The sequence below is a fragment of the Hordeum vulgare genome, chromosome 6H, assembly GCF_904849725.1.
Source record: "Hordeum vulgare subsp. vulgare chromosome 6H, MorexV3_pseudomolecules_assembly, whole genome shotgun sequence".
Taxonomy (NCBI): domain Eukaryota; kingdom Viridiplantae; phylum Streptophyta; class Magnoliopsida; order Poales; family Poaceae; genus Hordeum; species Hordeum vulgare.
In genome coordinates, this window is record NC_058523.1 from 540,001,809 (window position 1) to 540,013,581 (window position 11,773).

Below are 11,773 nucleotides of genomic sequence, written 5' to 3' on the forward strand. Positions count from 1 at the left end.
CGTCTCCAACGTATCTATAATTTATGAAGTATTCATGCCATGTTTACAATAATTCTATATGACTTTGGTATAATTTTATTAGAACTAATCCGGACTGACGCTGTTTTTGGCAGAAGTACCATGGTGTCTTTTTTGTGCAGAAATAAAAGTTCTCAGAATGGGCTGAAATTTTACGGTGATTTTTTGTGGACCAAAAGAGACCCCCGAAGCACCAGAGCTGGGCCAGGAAGTGGATGAGGAAGCCACAAGCCTGCTGGGCGCGGCCACCCCCTAGGTCGCGTCCCTGTGGCTTGTGACCTCCTCGGGAACCTTCCTAACGTGAGACCGACGCCAAAAATTCCTATAAATACCAAAAAACCCAGAAAGAAACCTAGATCGGGAGTTCCGCCGCTGCAAGCCTCCAGAGCCACGAAAAACCAATCGGGAGCCCGTTTCGGCACCCTTCCAGAGGGGGAACCATCACCGGAGGCCATCTTCATCATCCGGCGGTCTCCATGACGAGGAGGGAGTAGTTCACCCTCGGGGCTGAGGGTATGTACCAGTAGCTATGTGTTTGATCTCTCTCTCTCTCTCTCTCTCTCTCTCGTGTTCTTGAGATGACACGATCTTGATGTATCTCGAGCTTTATTAATATAGATGAATCATATGGAGTTTTCCCCTCTCTATCTTCTTATGACGAATTGAGTTTTCCCTTTGAAGTTTTCTTATCGGATTGAGTCTTTAAGGATTTGAGAACACTTGATGTATGTCTTACGATGGGATATTTGTGGTGATAATTGGATGTTCTATTGATCCACTTGATGTATGTTTTGATGATCAACTTGCGGGTTCCGTGACCTTGGGAATCTATGCATAGGGGTTGGCACATGTTTTCATCTTGACTTTCCGGTAGAAACTTTGGGGCACTCTGTGAAGTTCTTTGTGTTGGATTGAACGTGATGAATCTGAAATTATCTGATGCATATCGTATAATCATACCCATGGGTACTTGTGGTGACATTGGACTATCTAGGTGACATTAGGGTTTTGGTTGATGTGTATCTTAAGGTGTTATTTTAGTACGAACTCTAGGGTTGTTCGTGACACTTATAGAGATAGCTCATAAGATTGATCAGAAAAGATAACTTTGACGTGGTTTCGTACCCTATAATAATTTCTTCATTTGTTCTCCGCTATCTGTGACTTTGGAGTGAACTCTTTGTCGCACGTGAGGGATTTATATATGATTCAACTATGTTAGAATTGTTGACAGAACTTGCACTAGTGAAGTATGAACCCTAGGCTTTATTTCTAAGCATTGCAATACCGTTTGTGCTCACTTTTATCACTAGTTACCTTGCTGTTTTTATATTTTCGGATTACAAAAACCTATATCTACTATTACACTTGCATCACCATCTCTTCGCTCAACTAGTGCAGCTATACAATTTACCATTGTATTGGGTGTGTTGGGGACACAAGAGACTCTCTGTTATTTGATTGCAGGGTTGATTCAGAGATACCATCTTCATCCTACGCCTTCCATGGATTGATAAACTTTAGGTCATCCACTTGAGGGAAACTTCCTATTATCCTACAAAACTCTACGCTTGGAGGCCCAACACGAGTCTACAAGAAAAAGGTTGTGTAGTAGACGGTCATCGACCTCAATACCACACATATGGCCCGCGGGTGGTCCACCAGGACACAAAGGAAGCAACCTCAGGAGATCAAAAACATGGTATACAGTTCCTTCTCCTTCATTTTCGTTTCCAATTATTGATGTTTGCATGCATTCTTGCTGTGTACCGGATGTTGTAGTTGCCACGGGAAGCGAGGAATTTTGGGACTGGCGTCATGTCGCTCTAGCTCTTGTCTCTCCTCCTCTTTTTCTGAGCTAACTTCTTCTTCTCTCTTTCTTAGTAAGCTTCTCTTGTGGCCTAGATCTTTCTCCCTCTACTCTGCTTCTTTGTTTCTTTCTTCTACTCTCCCTTGGTTGTCCTTTCTCTTATTTGGCTTTCATGTTCTCCTGTCTTGCATGGTTTTCTTGTTCCCTTGTGAGATGGAGAACCAGCATCTTCCTGGCCAAGAGTAAAATAGAGTTTCTTCAGTCCCTCCTAGACCAGTGAGACCATATTTGTGGATTGAGCTCACCTTGCAGAGTTTATCAATATAAGATCAAGTGGTGGTTCATATTTAGGCTGAGCAGAAGAGGGAAGAACAAGTGCGGGATGAGGCTTTTAATATTCTCATGAAGATTGCAGTAACAGGAGGGACAGCGAGGATTCTTTCTCTCCAAGTTGTTCAGCAATCTATGTCTCGGGCATGGAGAGATAAGTATCATGGAATCTCTCAGTTCTCAAGGTATATCTGCTAGAAAGGAGTATATGTGGGGAACAGTTAGATTGCAGGTGAATGCAACGCTTAAAGACAAAGTTTGGCTTACTCTTGCTCAAGATTCAGTTGCCTGGGCTTACTTGTTTTATGAAAGAATTGGCCAAATCTGCACTTTCTATGGTGTTATGTTTCATAATGTTCAACACTGTCCAAAGAGAAGAGTCTGCTTGTATACAGGGAGAGACTTAAACTTTCTCTTGAACAAGTCTCTCCAATTAAGTTTAGTTCTTGGATGACTAGTGTGGAATCCATTCCTGACCAGCAAAGATCCACCACTCAAGGAAAAGAAAGTTTCTTTTCATCTTTTCAGAATCCTCAATTAGTCAGATTGCAGCAGCAGTTCTTGGTAGATTCCAAAGGAAAATCTAAGGTTCAGGAAGAAACAAGTTCTAAGGCCACTGTTGAGAAGGAGTTATCCCTCAGAAAAATCAATCAACAAATTCACAGAATGGAGAGGGGAAGTGCATTGCAGAGTTATCACACCCAAGTTGCGACCCTATCCTTAATTTGGCATGAGGGCCTCATCAGGGATAGAAGCGCATCTCGTCGTGTCGCAAGAATGGATATTGTTACAAGCACATGTACTGAAAAGAAGAGATATATAAATAGAGTTGGCTTACACTCGCCACAAGCTACATCAGAGTCACATCAGTACAATACATAATCATCATGAAGAAGAGCAGGGTCCGACTACGGACGAAAACAAACGAGAAAAGAAGAACGACATCCATCCTTGCTATCCCAGGCTGCCGGCCTGGAACCCATCCTAGATCGATGAAGAAGAAGAAGAAGAAGAAACAACTCCAAATGAACAATCAATGCGCTCGCGTCAAGTAACCTTTACCTGTACCTGCAACTGGTGTTGTAGTAATCTGTGAGCCACAGAGGACTCAGCAATCTCATTTCCAAAGGAATCAAGACTAGCAAAGCTTAATGGGTGAGGTATGGTTAAGTGATGAGGTTGCAGCAGCGGCTAAGCATATATTTGGTGGCTAAACTTACGAGTAGAAGAAATAAGAGGGGGATGATCTACGCATAACGGACGTGAACTACTGATGATCAAATGAATGATCCTGAACACCTACCTACGTTAGACATAACCCACCGTGTCCTTGATCGGAGAAGGAACTCACGAAAGAGACAGTCACGGTTACGCACACGGTTGGCATATTTTAATTAAGTTAACTTCAAGTTATCTAGAACCAGTGTTAAACAAAGTTTCCACGTTGCCACATAACCGTGGGCACGGCTTTTCCGAAAAGATTTAACCCTGCAGGGGTGCTCCAACTAGTCCATCACAAATTACCACAAGCCGCATAGAAATCCTCAATCACGAAGCTCGCGACCTCGTCGGATTCCCTAGTGGAAAACCTCAACTCTGAGATTACCCAAAGCATCACCGGAATCCCGATGCACAAGATATTTCGTCAAAGGTAAAACTAATCCAGCAAGGCCGCCCGACGTGTCGACGATCCCCATAGGAGCCGCGTATCTCGTTCTCAGGACACGACGGATGAGCGATGGTTACCACGCCAAACGCCGAGTTGCCCCGGGTAGCGTTAATAAGCTGCTCCGTTTTGGACCAACACTCATGAGGAGCACTGGCCCGGGGGTTGATTAAATTATCCTCGGGGTCCGGAAAGTCCCTATGCAATTTTATTAGGTGTTTAGGCAAATGTAGTACCAATGTTGGGCCTTGCCAGACTAGCTTTAATCTAAAACGAATTATCAAGGGGGTCCCCATAACAACCCCGATCGTGTTAGGAGCGCTCATTTATGGAACATAACACGGGTAGCTGAAAACTAAGGGGGCAAAGGTGGAACAAAACACCAGGCTAGAAAGGCCGAGCCTTCCACCTTTTACCAAGTATATAGGTGCATTAAATTAAATAGCATTTAATAGGGTGATATAACAAGGAACCCATGTTATCAGATGGAAGCAACTGCACCTGCAACTAGCAACGCTACCACAGGGTTAAGCAAGTTGTACATAGCCAATCAGTGGTTTGCTAGGTCGAACATGTTGGAGGTTTCATGGCATTGTTGAGAGGCTGATATTTAACATGTGGTAGGCAACGAGACATAATCGATAGAAACGGTAAAACTAGCATGGCAATGATAGTAATGGTATCTGGGGAATTGTCATCTTGCCTGAGATCCCGCTTGGAAGAAGAATGACTCCGTGAAGCAGACGAACCGACGTAGTCGAATGGTCCTCACATCCGACACGCTTGCGAAACTCTATCGAGACGGAGGAAACCGGAAACAAGCATCAACACACGATATACACCACACAATGCACAACACATATGATGCATGAGCAGCTGAACACATGCAAGACACGACATGACAATCACAACAATCAAACATTACAAATTAAGTGAAGCTCGATATGCAACGAGTTGTATATCGACGAAGCTCCACATTTAATTATTTAGTTCTATCTCGATTAGATACACGACAATATTAAATGTGGTTACACATGGCAAGAGGTGAAGAGTAATTAAACTACCTATCTAGGCATTTTAAATGAAGCTGGAAATGACATATAGCACCTCCGAAACGACCTCCCATGTTAATTTACAATTCTGTCCAGATATGAACTAACACATTTAATTAGTTGTTAAACAGCAAAACAAATAGGTTCACGTGATTCTACGCGTCGAGACAAGCAACTTACACACAGAGAACATCTCCAACGGAGATACGGATCAAAAGTTGCAAGCACCACAAGATATGATGGCATGAATGCAATATGTGTGCAACGGCGGTCACGAGCTCTTCAAAACATACAACCAGCAAGGGAAAATGAAACTACACGAGATTCTAAGCAAGTTTCATATAGGACACGATCAAATCGAAGCTACGGTTCAACAACTATGAGCAAAACAAGAAATCACTACAATCTGCCAAAATCAGCCACATAGCATTTTCTACACCCCACAACTATGAGCTAAAAAATCTCAACATGCTCAACCAAGGCATGACACGAAAGAGGGCTAGAAGCACTACAACAAACAACTAACAACAACTAGCATGACATCATGGAACACTAGAAAAAGAAGTCACAAAATGGCATCACACACACTATCTCAGACTTAGTGAAAATAACACTTCATGAAAGTGCAGTTTTTGATCTGAAAGCATATTGACAGCAGCAAAACCATAAGCTACAGGCCTCCAAATGGCATGAAAATTTACAACATGCAAGAGAATCATAAGGTCTACAACTAACTCCATTGGACCAACCTCAAAAGAGCTACAGATCACAAGATAGAAGCAAGACAAGACAGCAACAAAACATAACAAATCCTAGACTTCGAAATATTTCAGCATCTCTAAAACAGCAATATTTCTAGCAACTTGAGAGCAAGCAAACCACACCTGAACATGCATTTTATTGCAATCAAAAATACCAGGGGCTAGACTAAACATCAAAGGGCAACTCTCTAGTTGACAACTTAATCAAACGAAGCACGGAATAAATCGTACGAAATAGACAAGAGGGCAACACGGCAAAATATCGCGCGAACTAACTTGCTCAAAACCTAAAACTAATTGCACAGAAAAATACTATGGATTTTTCTTCCCCGAAAACATATAAAACATGTGGGGTTGCAACACAAAAATATCGCCACACGTAAATGCGAGACAATATCCTAAACACGGAATATAAACTAGCGGCAAATTCCTATACGCAAAAATACCAACGACCGCTCTAAAATACATGGGAAAGTGGTTCCTAAAACATGGGCATTTCTACTACGGCATTCGAGCAATCCGGTCTTGCGCGAAAAAATAAATACATGTGTCTATCCTATAGAAACAGCATGTTAATCTACACATTTGGCACGACAAACAACGTCAAACAAATATACAAGTTGCAGATTCAGATTCTACGTGAAATTTTACACCAAAACCATATACAACACGTTCCGTTCCGACTAACGGTTTAAAAGTTACGCGCGTTATAAAATCAGCTATTTTTGTGGAATTTATATTAATTCCAAAAAATCCCTAAATTACTAACGGGCCTAATTAGTCTACCGGGCCGAATAGTGCACGGGCGCAGGACAACTAATACACACCACGGGCATCATATAGCCAAAAAGGGGAGCAGCTCACCTTGGGCCCTGGAGAAGAGGTGTTGGAGTTGGGCTTCGAGCTGGGACTCGGGCGCTGGTTGCTCGGCCTGGCTGCGGGGCCCAGGCGGGAGGAACCAACAGAGGCGGAGTGGGCCGGCGGCTCGGCCTGGCTCCTCGATCTGCAGCTAGCGCTGGCCTCGCGCGTGGCCTCGTTGGACGACGCGAGCATGGGGAGCCTTCGGTCACGCAGGGGGGGGGGCACTGGGATCGAGCCACCGCTCGGTCTGGCAGCAGCGGCACGCTGGACACCGGAGCGGGGCGGCGAGGAACGCGAGTAAGCGGGGCGGGGCCGACGGGAGGCGCGAGGCGATGGCCTGCCGGCGGCGGCCTGATCTGGCGGCCTGCCGGCGGCGGAGAGGCAAGGCGGGAGGGGCGGCCATGGGCGCCTCGGGCGAGGGCTCTGGATCGGGGCTCCTCCCCGATCTGGAGCTCGGGCCTGTGTTTGCACGTTGGTCGCCCGGACAATGTCCGGCGGCCATGGACAATGTCCGGCAGGGCTAGGAGACAAAAATCTAGGCCTCTAATTGCGGATCTGAGGGCTGAAAATGAAGGGGAGGAGTGTATTTCGGGATTGGAGGAGGTGGGACTTGAAGTTGGAGTTTGGTAGGGGGGTGGCTGCAATTTTTACATGGGGAAAACCTAGAGAGTGAGAGGGGTCTCTCCATGGGGTGGTTTTATATAGGGTTGGGCTAAGGTGGGGCTAGTGGGCTGTGTAGTTGGGCTACATAGGGATGAGAGGGAAATGGTGCGGCCCATGACAATGCGAATTAAAATACCAAAAACGTCCGACGATAGACCGGAGACGGTGCCGCTACGGTCGACCGTTCGGGTACCAGACGGACTCCGATTGCGACGAAATTCGACAAGCGGCCTAGCTATAACTAATTACGACCGCATGCCAAGTTTCACCCCGATCAGAGAAAGTTTTACACACACTTTTGAAAACAAGGTTTTATGATGCCGCGGGCGCGTGCGAGTGCGGTCGGGCTCGGAACGGACAACGACGAGAACCGACAACTAACAACGGATGCAAGTTTTGTAAACTGGCGGCAACGGAATGCCGATGCGACGCTGATGATGCGCATGATGTGATGATGATGCGACAAAATAAAATAGACACACGACGAAAACAGAAAGAAAAGGGGAATCTTCTGGAACATCGGTCTCGGGCTGTCACAAGAGTGCTCAAGTTCAGCACAAAGAAAATCAGAGAAGGTCAATCCAAAATTTGCTTCTCCAACATCCATGTGAGAGTCAAAGTTGTGCAAGTATGCAATCCACGGGAGTTATTTCCCACCTAGCTACTTCTATTAATGACAGTGCAGAGGGTGAGCGGTGCAGTAGAGCAGGATGGGAAACAGTTCAACAAATTAGTGCTTCTAGACAACAGTTAGTTCATGCTCAAATGGGGGATGCAATTCACCCTAGCCCATTTTTACAGTTGTTGCTCGATCCACTGTACACACCTGGGGAAGAGGTGAATATTCTGAGACACAGATATGGGACAGATTTGGGCTAGCACGCTGCCCAACAAAACCAGGTCCCTCCAGGGTCAGACTGTTATGGACGACAAAAATCCTACTGGAGGGGTTCCTTTTAATCCCATCTCCGCTCACATCTCTCCTCCTTCTCCTGCAAGTCATCACCATTCTCCTACTCTCAGATCCAGGCCAAAGAGATCGTCGGGGTCGTTGCTTGGCTTGTCACTTCCTTCGGCGAAGAGGGTGGTGCTCATTTGTGATGGAGGTTGGGGAGAACTCGGCTGAAGCGGGTGCTATCGGAGCCATGCCTTGTGTGAGGATCCCGTGAGGCGGTGGCGCGAGCCTCTTGGAGCTTTGTCCGTTGATACGTCTCCAACGTATTCATAATTTTTTTATTGTTTCATGCTAATATATTATCATTCTAGAATACTTTTGGGGTATTTATTGACCAATTTATATTATTTTTTAGCACTAACTTATTGACCCAGTGCCAAGTGCTAGTTGTTGTTTTCTGCATGTTTTTCACTTTTCAGGTTTTCCATACCAAACGAAGTCCAATTGACCTGAAACTTTTTGGTGATTTTTTCTCAACCAAAAGAAGAGCATCAAGCATAGGAGGAAGGCTAGGGCCACACGAGGTCCCACAAGCCAACCTGGCACAGCTTGGGGGGCGCCCTGTTGGCTTATGGGCCCCTCAAGGCCCTGCCGACTCCGTTCTTTGGCTTATAAATTCTCATATACCCTAGAAACACTAGAAGCAGTCCCGAAACACTTTTTACGCCGTCGCAAGTCTCTGTTCAGATGGGAGGCCATCTGGAGCTCCATTTCGGCAACCTGCCGAAGGGGGATCGATCATGGAGGGCCTCTTCATCAACCTTGCTGCCTCACGATGATGTGTGAGTAGTTCACTGCAGACCCTATGGGTTCATAGCCAGTACCTAGATGGCAATATCTCTCTCTCTCTCTTGATCTTCAATACAATGATCATCACATCTTCGCTTTGATCCACATGATGTAATTCCTTTTGTGCGGTGCGTTTGTTGGGATCCGATGAATTTTGGGTTTTTATGTTTAGATTATTCATGATAATTGATAAATATTTGAGTCTCCTCTAATACTTATATGATTATTATGTGCATGATTATGATAGCTTCATAATTCTCTTCGATCTATTGAAATAGTTTGGCCAACTAGATTGATATTTCTTCGGTGAGAGAGCTGCGTTGTAGTAGGTTCAACCTGGCGAATTTCTATATCCAAATGACAGAAGGGGACAAGATGCGTCTTTGTGTTCCTGCTACTAAGGATAAAATGATGGGGTTTATTGATATTGTTGAGTTTGCTTTGTCTACATCATGTCATTGTTATCCATGCATTACTTTGTTTTACTTAATACTCTAGATGCATGCTTGATAGCGGTCGATTAGTGGAGTAATAGTGATAGGTGCATGCAGGAGTCGACCAATTTGTTTATGGATGTCATGCCTATATACACATGATCATTGGCATGAATATCGCATAACTATCTGCTTTTCTGTCAATTGCCCAACAATAATTTGTTTACCCACCGTATGCTATTTTTCATGAGAGATGCCATTAGGGAAAACTATGGCCCCCGAGTCTATTCACGACATATATATAAGCTTCAATACATTGCTACCATTTACTTGTTTTTATTTATTTTTCTTGCTATCTAAAATTATCTACACACCTCACTCGCTTGCAAATAACAAGTACAAGGGGATTGACAACCCTCTTACCCACATTGGGTGCAAGTTATTTTTTCTTTTGTGTGCAGCCGCTCAAGACACTTGTGGTTGATATTACTATTGGTTTGATAAACCTTGGTTTCCTAACTGAGGGAAATACTTACCCACATTGTGCTGCGATAACCCGTTCCTCTTCACGGAAAACCCAACGCACATCACAAGTATCACCCGTTGGGGCGATTTCTTTAAGACAACCACCTCCAGGTGGTCATCCTAGAGCGCTGCAGGATCTCGGGCTGAACTTGTCAATCCGCCCTGCTCTGGTGCCCATGATGCCAATAAAGGAGCATATGTCGTGGTTCTTGGATCCATCGGTGCTCATGGGGGGCACCGTCGACTTAGATCTAGCAAATGGGATATACCTCCGCCCGGGTGACCTGGAAGTATGAGTTCCCATTTCTACAGGTTTCCTTGCCATCACTCTAGTGCTACCTCTTGGAACCGCGACCAGGGTGGCACTCAAATGAGTACTAGCACTGTTGTGGGCACACACACGAGCCAAACTATGTCAAAGGTGGATTTCAGGTCCAATCTTAGTTTGGGCACACCGTTTGTGGTGTCAGGCGAACAAGCACGAGAGGCAGCAGCCTGCTATGATCTTTGGCCACTCCGAACACCTTCAGCGTCTCATAGTGCAGTTTCAGTTAGCTCTCACTAAGGTCCTTTCTCTCCTCCTTGATCGCTTCAACGACTTGGATATGGATGCTGATAGTGGCTTGTTTGGCAGAGGAGCTCAGGCACAAGTGGAAAATCAGGATAACACTAGCACCACTCACGATGGGGATACAATGCATCTTCGGAACAGTCAGGGCACATAGAATGTGGACATCGATGGTCAGGCAGACTCGAGAGTGGTTCTCTCTTCGTGGGCAGCGACGCATGGCCCTAACGTGCCTCGCGCGCCATGAAGGCCATTGCTTGGAATTGCTGAGGTATGGGTCGGGACCTCGGCAATGATCGCATGCTCTTTCTCGCCAACCTAATTTGTTTCACGAAAGCTCAGGTAACTTTCCTTTCTAAAATCAAATCCTCCAAAGTACGTTCGGTTGATCTTGTCAATAGGTTTGATGTTAGTAATCACTTTGTTGTTCTCTCTAGAGGTGACTCGGGAGGACCTTGGCTAATGTGGAACGATGATCTCAAACTCATTGTTCATATCACTTCCTTCCACTACATATTAGCTAATGTAGTTCATCAGGCCTCGGGTGTCCAATTTTGTTTGATATGTATATATGGTGACCCCTATCATAGGCAGATTAGTGTCATTTGGGAGCAGGTTTCATCGTTTGTGTATGATAACCTGGGTATGCCCATGATGTGTATGGGATACCTTAATGATATTTTGTATGATCTGGATGGTTCTAATGGTAATGTTAACTACTATCGTATGAATGATTTTCACTCTCTTGTTAAGAACAATGATTTTTTTATATTGGTTTTAGCGGTCCTACTTATACTTGGCGTAGTCTAATCCTATCTATAGGTGCCTTGATTGTTGTTTGGTGAACTCAGACTGGTGCATGCACTTTCCTAATACTAAAGTTCTTAATTTTTCCTATTATTTTGAGTGATGATGCTCCCATCCTTGTATCTACCGAGGGTACCTTTGTCAAACCGAAGGAGGCCTTCAAATTTTAAAATTGGTGGCTCTTAGAAAAGGATTTTTCAGCTTTTGCTAAATCTGCTTGGACTAATTGCTCAGCTCAATCTTTTGCAGCCAAAACTTCCTCTTTAGCAGGGTCACTTAAAAAGTGGTGTAAAAGGAAGAAGCCCATCCAATAGGACATTCATGACCTTGAACTGAACATTAACCAAATACAACAACTTTCCTTGCAGCAGCTCTTGGAAATATGCCCTAGAGGCAATAATAAAGTGGTTATTGTTATATTTACTTGTTCATGATAATAGTTTATTATTAATGCTAGAATTGTATTGATTGGAACCTTAAATACATGTGTGGATACACTAGTATAAAACAGGGCTTTGGTTTTTGGCATCTTAG